The sequence below is a fragment of the Dendrobates tinctorius genome, unplaced genomic scaffold (assembly GCF_039654945.1).
Source record: "Dendrobates tinctorius isolate UK_male_01 unplaced genomic scaffold, ASM3965494v1 ptg000028l, whole genome shotgun sequence".
Lineage (NCBI taxonomy): Eukaryota > Metazoa > Chordata > Amphibia > Anura > Dendrobatidae > Dendrobates > Dendrobates tinctorius.
This window is the reverse complement of record NW_027361696.1, coordinates 82,274,624-82,285,970: the sequence shown is the minus strand read 5'-3', so window position 1 is coordinate 82,285,970 and position 11,347 is coordinate 82,274,624. Positions and strand designations below refer to the sequence as shown.

Below are 11,347 nucleotides of genomic sequence, written 5' to 3'. Positions count from 1 at the left end.
ATAGTGGGTAGATAAAGGCTGCAGGAGCCTTTTGGGTACAGTTGACTTTGATGGTGAATAATGTTCAGAGAATAAGCTATATATTGTGACAGGGTCACTGGCACAGTGTATGAGGGGAGATATGTGTCACTGGGCATGTTGGCGTCAGTGGTATGAAACCAGGATATTTTTCCCCAGGACACTAAGTGTTGAGATAGTAAGCTGCATACATGGGCAAGTTTTATGTGGGCACTCACATAGAGTGGGCGGGAGAGTGTTCACCATATCTCTTCCTGCAGCTGACACTGGCAGGTGTACTAGCAGGACCTGTGGTGATGTCACAATCAGGTGATCATCATCTGGTACTGGTTAAATACCTGGACATGTGACAGTGTGTGTGGTGTCTTGAGAGAGGAAGTACTCCCATGTAGCTCCAAGGAGGAGCGGAGGACATTGCCTGGAGCCTGCAGAGGAAAGGACTCTGTTACTGCCAAAACGTGCGTTGGGGAGGGCGCATATCCAAGTGACCAGGAGCACATCACATTGTAAGTAATTACTTTGGATACTCACAATTTTCTATCTTTTTCTCATACTACATGCTCTCCTGCTCTGGTCTAGATGTGCATGCTGCATACTTACTGACACCTACTGGTGTCTTTTGCTCAGATGTGCATGTTATAAACTTAATGACACCTACTGGTGTCCTTTGCACTCACACTTTACTTTATTTTTTTCACATGGTTAGTGATTATTGTAACCATTTCTATACATTCACTTTTAATTACATAATTATTTAATTTATCTTGTTACTGTTTACATTATATGTGCAATCTGTATATGCGGTCTTTTTTGCGTGTCATCCTTGCGCAGGAGCCATGCCAATCTTCTCTGTATCATTCCAATTTTAGTATATGTGCTGCCGAAGCTTGTGATAATCTGTACACAACTTTATCTGTTCCTTTAATGTGTCTAAATGATATATTTGTTCATCTGCCTTGACTTTGATTATTATTGATTATTACCTTATTTCCTGCTAGGATTGTACATTCATCATCTTTGAATTTTACAGTAAAGGCCCCGTCACACTAAGCGACTTACCAGCGATCCCGACACCGATATCAAGGTGTCAGGATCGCTGGTAAATCGCTATGTGATCGCTGGTGAGCTGTCACACAGACAGCTTCACCAGCGATCAGCACAGCGACGCCGAGCGCCCGGCATCGCTGGCCATCCTGTAAAAAATAGAATCAAAATAAAAAATATAGTTATTCTCACCTTCCGACGTCCTGTTCAGCCATCCTGCCTCTCTCCACGCTCCGGTCCCAGTGATCCTTTGCACGAATGACCGCGAGATGTCACAGTCTCGCGGGATAACAAAGTCTCGCGGTCATTCGTGCAAAGGATCACTGGGACCGGAGCGTGGAGAGAGGCGGGATGGCTGAATGCGACGTCGGAAGGTGAGAATAACTATATTTTTTATTTTTTTTATTATTTTTTACACCTGATCGCTGGTCTCCCACCTGTCACACACAGCGATGCGTGCTGGCCAGCGGGAGACCAGCGACCAAAGAAATATCCAGAGATTTCTTGCAGCGATCAGCGATACCGGCAGGGGGGCCGCTCGCTGATCGCTGTCACACATAGCGATCTCGCTGGTGAGATCGCTGTTATGTCACAAAAGTTGTGACTCAGCAGCGATCTCGCTACCGAGATTGCTTAGTGAGACAGGGCCTTTAGTCCTTTAGCTGTAAGACATTTTACAGATAACAATCCTCCTTCTAATCCTGGAACACATAACACATCCTGTATGTCATGATTAGTGTTGAGCATTCCGATACCGCAAGTATCGGGTATCGGCCGATACTTGCTGTATCGGAATTCCGATACCGACTTCCGATATTTTTTCAATATCGGAAGTCGGCATCGGAATCGGAAGTTCAAAGTTGATTGACAGCCTGACGTCATCATGATGCGCCGTCATTTCGGGCCTTCCGGGGGTCTCTGCCGGCCTGCCGGGGGGCTGTGCCGGCCTGCCGGGGGGCTGTGTGGACTGCCCGGGGTCTCTACCGGCCTGCCGGGGGGCTGTGCCGGCCTGCCGGTGGTCTGTGCACCCTGGGGGGGTCTGTACCGGCCTGCCAGGGGGCTGTGCCGGCCTGCCGGTGGTCTGTGCACCCTGTGGGGGTCTGTGCCGGCCTGCCGGGGGGCTGTGCCGGCCGGCCGGGGGGCTGTGCTGATGTCCGGGGGTCTGTGCAAGCATCGTCCGATGGGACTACAAGTCCCATCTGGCGATGCCTGCTACCATGACAGTGATTGACACATTAGCCAATGATGGGACAGTAGTAGTCCCATCATCCGGCTAATGTGTTAAATGTTAAAAAAAAAAAAAAAAAACTACATACATACTACATACATACTACATGCATGCTACATACATACTACATGCTACATACATACTACATACATACTACATACATACCACATACATACCACATATATACCACATACATACCACATACATACTACATACATACTACATACATACTACATACATAACACATATATACTACATACATACTACATGCTGCATACATACTACATACATACTACATGCTACATACATACTACATATATACTACATGCATGCTACATACATACTACATGCTACATACATACTACATATATACTACATACATACTACATACATACTACATGCATGCTACATACATACTACATGCTACATACATACTACATATATACTACATGCATGCTACATACATACTAAATGCTACATACATACTACATATATACTACATACATACTACATACATGCTACATACATGCTACATACATACTGCATGCTACATACATACTACATACATACTACATGCATGCTACATAAATACCACATACATACTACATACATACTACATACATAACACATATATACTACATGCATGCTACATACATACTACATGCTACATACATACCACATACATACTACATACATACTACATGCATGCTACATACATACTACATGCTACATACATACTACATGCTACATACATACTACATGCATGCTACATACATGCTACATACATACTACATACATGCTACATACATACTACATATATACTACATGCATGCTACATACATACTGCATGCTACATGCATGCTACATACATACTACATACATACTACATGCTACATACATACCACATATATACTACATACATACTACATACAATACATTCATACAATACATACATAGACATACAGTACATATAACATAGAGTAACATACTTACCAATACTTGTCACATTGTTCCCCGAAGCCATTGTCTTTTACGGTATAAATATTAACATAACAAACCACAAAAATACTCACCCACGATCCGAAGCAGTCCACGAGTCTGTCCCACGACGATCTTGGGTAGAGAACTGCAGCATCAGCTGTTGCTGCCGTTCTCTACGGGCTGCAGGAATCCAATGACGGAAGGTAGGTATCCTTCCGCACTGTATTCCTCCGCCACTTAAAAAAAAAAAAAGTCCCTAGTCTCACTTTATGCCATTGCTGTGAGACTAGGGACTTTTTTTTTTTTTAAGTGGCGGAGGAATACAGTGCGGAAGGATACCTACCTTCCGTCATTGGATTCCTGCAGCCCGTAGAGAACGGCAGCAACAGCTGATGCTGCAGTTCTCTACCCAAGATCGTCGTGGGACACACTCGTGGACTGCTTCGGATCGTGGGTGAGTATTTTTGTGGTTTGTTATGTTAATATTTATTCCGTAAAAGACAATGGCTTCGGGGAACAATGTGACAAGTATTGGTAAGTATGTTACTCTATGTTATATGTACTGTATGTCTATGTATGTATTGTATGAATGTATTGTATGTAGTATGTATGTAGTATATATGTGGTATGTATGTAGCATGTAGTATGTATGTAGTATGTATGTAGCATGCATGTAGCATGCAGTATGTATGTAGCATGCATGTAGTATATATGTAGTATGTATGTAGCATGTAGTATGTATGTAGTATATATGTGGTATGTATGTAGCATGTAGTATGTATGTAGCATGCATGTAGTATGTATGTAGCATGCATGTAGTATATATGTAGTATGTATGTAGCATGTAGTATGTATGTAGCATGCATGTAGTATATATGTAGTATGTATGTAGCATATAGTATGTATGTAGTATGTATGTGGTATGTATGTAGCATGTAGTATGCATGTAGTATGTATGTAGTATATATGTGGTATGTATGTAGCATGTAGTATGTATGTAGCATGCAGTATGTATGTTGCATGTAGTATATATGTAGTATGTATGTAGCATATATGTAGTATGTATGTAGTATGTATGTAGCATGCAGTATGTATGTAGCATGCATGTAGTATATATGTAGTATGTATGTAGCATATATGTAGTATGTATGTTGCATGTAGTATATATGTAGTATGTATGTAGCATGTAGTATGTATGTAGTATGTATGTAGTATGTATGTGGTATGTATGTAGCATGTAGCATGCATGTAGTATGTATGTAGTATATATGTGGTATGTATGTAGCATGTAGTATGTATGTAGCATGCAGTATGTATGTAGCATGCATGTAGTATATATGTAGTATGTATGTAGCATATATGTAGTATGCATGTAGTATATATGTAGTATGTATGTAGTATATATGTAGTATGCATGTTGCATGCATGTAGTATATATGTAGTATGTATGTTGCATGTAGTATATATGTAGTATGTATGTTGCATGTAGTATATATGTAGTATGAATGTAGCATGTAGTATGAATGTAGCATGTATGTAGTATGCATGTTGAATGTATGTAGCATGTAATTTTTTTTTTTTTTTTTTACATTCAACACATTAGCCGGATGATGGGACTACTACTGTCCCATCATTGGCTAATGTGTCAATCACTGTCATGGTAGCAGGCATCGCCCGATGGGACTTGTAGTCCCATCGGACGATGCCTGCACAGACCCCCGAAGCCTGCACAGCCCCCCGGCAGGCCGGCACAGCCCACCGGAGCCTGCACAGCCCCCCGGCAGGCCGGCACAGACCACCGGAGCCTGCACAGCCCCCCGGCAGGCCGGCACAGCCCCCCGGCAGGCCGGCACAGCCCACCGGAGCCTGCACAGACCCCCTGGCAGGCCGGCACAGCCCCCCGAAAGGCCCGTACAGACCCCAGAGAGGCTGTACAAGGGAAAAACAGGATTTTTCTTATTCCGATACCGGAAGTCCCATAGACTTGAATGGGACTTCCGGTATCGGAATCGGCGATACCGATACTTTTTTTTAAGATCGGCCGATCCATTCCGATCCGATACTTTGAAGTATCGGACGGTATCGCTCAACTCTAGTCATGATCCATGCTGGATCATGTCAGATAAGAGCACTGGTAACCTTTTTTTTTTCCTCTCTCTAAGCTTTGTACTTAGAGAGAGTTTTGCCCCCGGTGGCCAGTATGGTCATTGCACTGGTGTTTTTACAGATAATTTTGCCCCCGGTGGTGGTTAGTGTAATTGCACGGGAATCACTAACAGGTGTGTTTACTCAATAAAGGTGTGTCAGTTGTGCTCACTCACGTTGGTGATATTGTTGGTCTTTTCCAACCATCCTGGGTGAAGGAAGGAGCTGAGGAGAGTCCAGGGCAGCTCAGTCAGAGTCCTGGAGTGTCAGCTATGGTGTCAGCGAGGGGTTCGAGTAAAGCATGGTGGAGTGGCAGCTATGGTGTCAGTGAAGAATTCTTGCAAAACTTGGTGGAGTGGCAGCTATGGTGTAGAGCTGCACTCAGTTGCTGGACTCTGTTGCTGAAAGCTGCACTCAGGTGCTGGACTCTGTTGTTGGACAGTTGCACTCAGGTGCTGGACACTGTTGCTGAACAGCTGCACTCAGGTGCTGGACTCTGTTGCTCCAAGGCGGCACTCGGGTGCTGGACACTGTTGCTGTAAAGCTGCACCCAGGTGTTGGACACGGTGGGAGGAAGATGCACTCAGGTGTTGGACTCTGTTGCCAGGAGAAAGTGCATCAGAGCAAAGCTAAATGTTTCCCTATCCCCTGTGTCTGGTTGTATTAGTTACCGGCCTGCGGGCCGTGTCACACTGGACAATTACATGTGCTGTGTCCTGTTGTATTAGTTACCAGTAGTGTTGAGCATTCCGATACCGCAAGTATCGGGTATCGGCCGATACTTGCTGTATCGGAATTCCGATACCGACTTCCGATATTTTTTCAATATCGGAAGTCGGCATCGGAATCGGAAGTTCAAAGTTGATTGACAGCCTGACGTCATCATGATGCGCGGTGTGTGCGCATCATGATGCGCCGTCATTTCGGGCCTTCCGGGGGTCTCTGCCGGCCTGCCGGGGGGCTGTGCCGGCCTGCCGGGGGGCTGTGTGGACTGCCCGGGGTCTGTACCGGCCTGCCGGGGGGCTGTGCCGGCCTGCCGGTGGTCTGTGCACCCTGTGGGGGTCTGTACCGGCCTGCCGGGGGGCTGTGCCGGCCTGCCGGTGGTCTGTGCACCCTGTGGGGGTCTGTACCGGCCTGCCGGGGGGCTGTGCCGGCCTGCCGGGGGGCTGTGCTGATGTCCGGCGGTCTGTGCAAGCATCGTCCGATGGGACTACAAGTCCCATCTGGCGATGCCTGCTACCATGACAGTGATTGACACATTAGCCAATGATGGGACAGTAGTAGTCCCATCATCCGGCTAATGTGTTAAATGTTAAAAAAAAAAAAAAAAAATACTACATACATACTACATGCATGCTACATACATACTACATGCTACATACATACTACATACATACTACATACATACTACATACATACCACATATATACTACATACATACTACATACATAACACATATATACTACATACATACTACATACATACTACATACATACTACATATATACTACATGCATTCTACATACATACTACATGCTACATACATACTACATACATACTACATGCATGCTACATACATACTACATGCTACATACATACTACATATATACTACATGCATGCTACATACATACTACATGCTACATACATACTACATATATACTACATACATACTACATACATACTACATGCATGCTACATACATACTACATGCTACATACATACTACATATATACTACATGCATGCTACATACATACTACATGCTACATACATACTACATATATACTACATACATACTACATACATACTACATATATACTACATATATACTACATACATACTACATACATACTACATGCTACATACATACTACATATATACTACATGCATGCTACATACATACTACATGCTACATACATACTACATATATACTACATGCATGCTACATACATACTACATGCTACATACATACTACATATATACTACATATATACTACATATATACTACATATATACTACATACATACTACATACATACTACATGCTACATACATACTACATATATACTACATGCATGCTACATACATACTACATGCTACATACATACTACATATATACTACATGCATGCTACATACATACTGCATGCTACATGCATGCTACATACATACTACATACATACTACATGCTACATACATACCACATATATACTACATACATACTACATACAATACATTCATACAATACATACATAGACATACAGTACATATAACATAGAGTAACATACTTACCAATACTTGTCACATTGTTCCCCGAAGCCATTGTCTTTTACGGAATAAATATTAACATAACAAACCACAAAAATACTCACCCACGATCCGAAGCAGTCCACGAGTGTGTCCCACGACGATCTTGGGTAGAGAACTGCAGCATCAGCTGTTGCTGCCGTTCTCTACGGGCTGCAGGAATCCAATGACGGAAGGTAGGTATCCTTCCGCACTGTATTCCTCCGCCACTTAAAAAAAAAAAAGTCCCTAGTCTCACAGCAATGGCATAAAGTGAGACTAGGGACTTTTTTTTTTTAAGTGGCGGAGGAATACAGTGCGGAAGGATACCTACCTTCCGTCATTGGATTCCTGCAGCCCGTAGAGAACGGCAGCAACAGCTGATGCTGCAGTTCTCTACCCAAGATCGTCGTGGGACAGACTCGTGGACTGCTTCGGATCGTGGGTGAGTATTTTTGTGGTTTGTTATGTTAATATTTATACCGTAAAAGACAATGGCTTCGGGGAACAATGTGACAAGTATTGGTAAGTATGTTACTCTATGTTATATGTACTGTATGTCTATGTATGTATTGTATGAATGTATTGTATGTAGTATGTATGTAGTATATATGTGGTATGTATGTAGCATGTAGTATGTATGTAGTATGTATGTAGCATGCATGTAGCATGCAGTATGTATGTAGCATGCATGTAGTATATATGTAGTATGTATGTAGCATGTAGTATGTATGTAGCATGCATGTAGTATATATGTAGTATGTATGTAGTATATATGTGGTATGTATGTAGCATGTAGTATGTATGTAGCATGCAGTATGTATGTAGCATGCATGTAGTATATATGTAGTATGTATGTAGCATATATGTAGTATGTATGTAGCATGTAGTATGTATGTAGCATGCAGTATGTATGTAGCATGCATGTAGTATATATGTAGTATGTATGTAGCATATATGTAGTATGTATGTAGTATGTATGTAGCATGCATGTAGTATATATGTAGTATGTATGTAGCATATATGTAGTATGTATGTAGCATGTAGTATATATGTAGTATGCATGTTGCATGCATGTAGTATATATGTAGTATGTATGTTGCATGTAGTATATATGTAGTATGTATGTTGCATGTAGTATATATGTAGTATGCATGTTGCATGCATGTAGTATATATGTAGTATGTATGTTGCATGTAGTATATATGTAGTATGTATGTTGCATGTAGTATATATGTAGTATGAATGTAGCATGTATGTAGTATGTAGTATGAATGTAGCATGTATGTAGTATGCATGTTGTATGTATGTAGCATGTAATTTTTTTTTTTTACATTCAACACATTAGCCGGATGATGGGACTACTACTGTCCCATCATTGGCTAATGTGTCAATCACTGTCATGGTAGCAGGCATCGCCCGATGGGACTTGTAGTCCCATCGGACGATGCCTGCACAGACCCCCGAAGCCTGCACAGCCCCCCGGCAGGCCGGCACAGCCCCCCGGAGCCTGCACAGCCCCCCGGCAGGCCGGCACAGCCCCCCGGCAGGCCGGCACAGCCCACCGGAGCCTGCACAGCCCCCCTGGCAGGCCGGCACAGCCCCCCGGCAGGCCGGCACAGACCACCGGAGCCTGCACAGACCCCCTGGCAGGCCGGCACAGCCCCCCGAAAGGCCCGTACAGACCCCAGAGAGGCTGTACAAGGGAAAAACAGGATTTTTCTTATTCCGATACCGGAAGTCCCATAGACTTGAATGGGACTTCCGGTATCGGAATCGGCGATACCGATACTTTTTTTTAAGATCGGCCGATCCATTCCGATCCTATACTTTGAAGTATCGGACGGTATCGCTCAACTCTATTTACCAGCCTGCTGGCCGTGTCACACAGGACGGGGCACGTGACATTATCACCAACCATACATTTTCTCTGGTGAGCCTTTGGCCATGTTCAGACATGTGAGTAATTGCTGCTGGGCCTCACTGAGGTGAGTGAGGAGCTGCATGGTGTGTTGAAGCAGTTCCAGCAGCAGTTATCAGGGTCTGGGGCCTTTCCTCTGGCTCAACCAGAAAATCAATTTGCGGCTCTGGCAAAGAAGCCCCCTAGAATCCCTGCTGGGGAGCGGGGCTTGCTCATACAGTTGGACGTACCCAGGCAGGTGGGTGGAGTCGGTGTCCCCATGGTGCTGTCTGGGGTTCCCCGAGGTGAAGAGGTGCATCCCTGTAGTGAGCAGACTGGTGATATGGTCCGCGGGGCTCACGCCAAATCTTCCATACCACCGAAAAAGCCGCCCCCTCCTGGTCGTGTGGAGGAAGGCGACCAGGGAGTGTATTTTTCCTCCATATCCCAGGCCCCTCCCTCTCCGGTGTGAGCAGCAGGTGTGCTGCAGGGGAGTAGGGGCAAGTCTCTACCCTCGCCATTAGCCAACCCTGGAGGCGCAGACATCATGGTGGAAAGGGTTGGGGGGTGGTGTAGCCCTTGAAGGTGTGCAGGGGTGTGAGTGTGGTGACACAGGGGGACACCTCTGTTGTCAATCCCAGAGAGAGTTCCCCAATTATTGACAAACGAATGTGTGGCAATAAACCTTCAGGTCCGAACCTGTGTGTGTGAACGAGTGTGTATGGCTCCCATCAAAAAACATCTAGTGGAAGTGTGTTGTGGAGTCTTACCAGCTCATATCAAACATACACATATATAACTCGTTCCCCAGGACGGCGCTTTGGAGAAGTGTGGTGCCTCCAGAACTTATATTTCCAATACCAGTGGTGCATTTGTCATAAACCTGAAGTCCAGGTGGTTGCTGGGGGGAACTCTGGATCTGGGCATCCCCTCTGTAGGTAGTTCCTGATGAGGAGCGGTTTTGAGGGTCCAGAGGCCCCTCATTAAGAGGAGGGTACTGTCATGATCCATGCTGGATCATGTCAGATAAGAGCACTGGTAGCCTTTTTTTTTCCTCTCTCTAAGCTTTGTGCTTAGAGATAGTTTTGCCCCCGGTGGCCAGAATGGTCATTGCACTGGTGTTTTTAGAGATAGTTTTGCCCCCGGTGATGGTTAGTGTAATTGCACGGGAATCACTAACAGGTGTGTTTACTCAATAAAGGTGTGTCAGTTGTGCTCACGTTGGTGATATTGTTGGTCTTTTCCAACCATCCTGGGTGAAGGAAGGAGCTGAGGAGAGTCCAGGGAAGCTCAGTCAGAGTCCTGGAGTGGCAGCTATGGTGTCAGCGAGGAGTTTGTGTAAAGCATTCTGGAGTGGCAGCTATGGTGTCAGTGAAGAATTCTTGCAAAACTTGGTGGAGTGGCAGCTATGATGTAGAGCTGCACTCAGTTGCTGGACTCTGTTGCTGAAAGCTGCACTCAGGTGCTGGATTCCGTTACTGGACAGTTGCACTCAGGTGCTGGACACTGTTGCTGAACAGCTGGACTCAGGTGCTGGACTCTGTTGCTCCAAGGCGGCACTCGGGTGCTGGACGCTGTTGCTGTACAGCTGCACCCAGGTGTTGGACACGGTGGGAGGAAGATGCACTCAGGTGTTGGACTTTGTTGCCAGGAGAAAGTGCATCGGAGCAAAGCTAAATGTTTCCCTATCCCCTGTGTCTGGTTGTATTAGTTACCGCTCTGCGGGCCGTGTCACACTGGACAATTACAT

General features: G+C 44.8%; 1 non-coding gene across 1 annotated transcript; it reads right to left on the bottom strand.

The window, feature by feature from the left end:
* Window positions 1-804: 804 nt before the first annotated feature.
* On the bottom strand, window positions 805-907 carry LOC141085681 (U6 spliceosomal RNA). The gene has a single exon (XR_012231360.1). It is a non-coding gene; the product is annotated as a U6 spliceosomal RNA (small nuclear RNA).
* Between the last annotated feature and the right edge of the window lie 10,440 nt (window positions 908-11,347).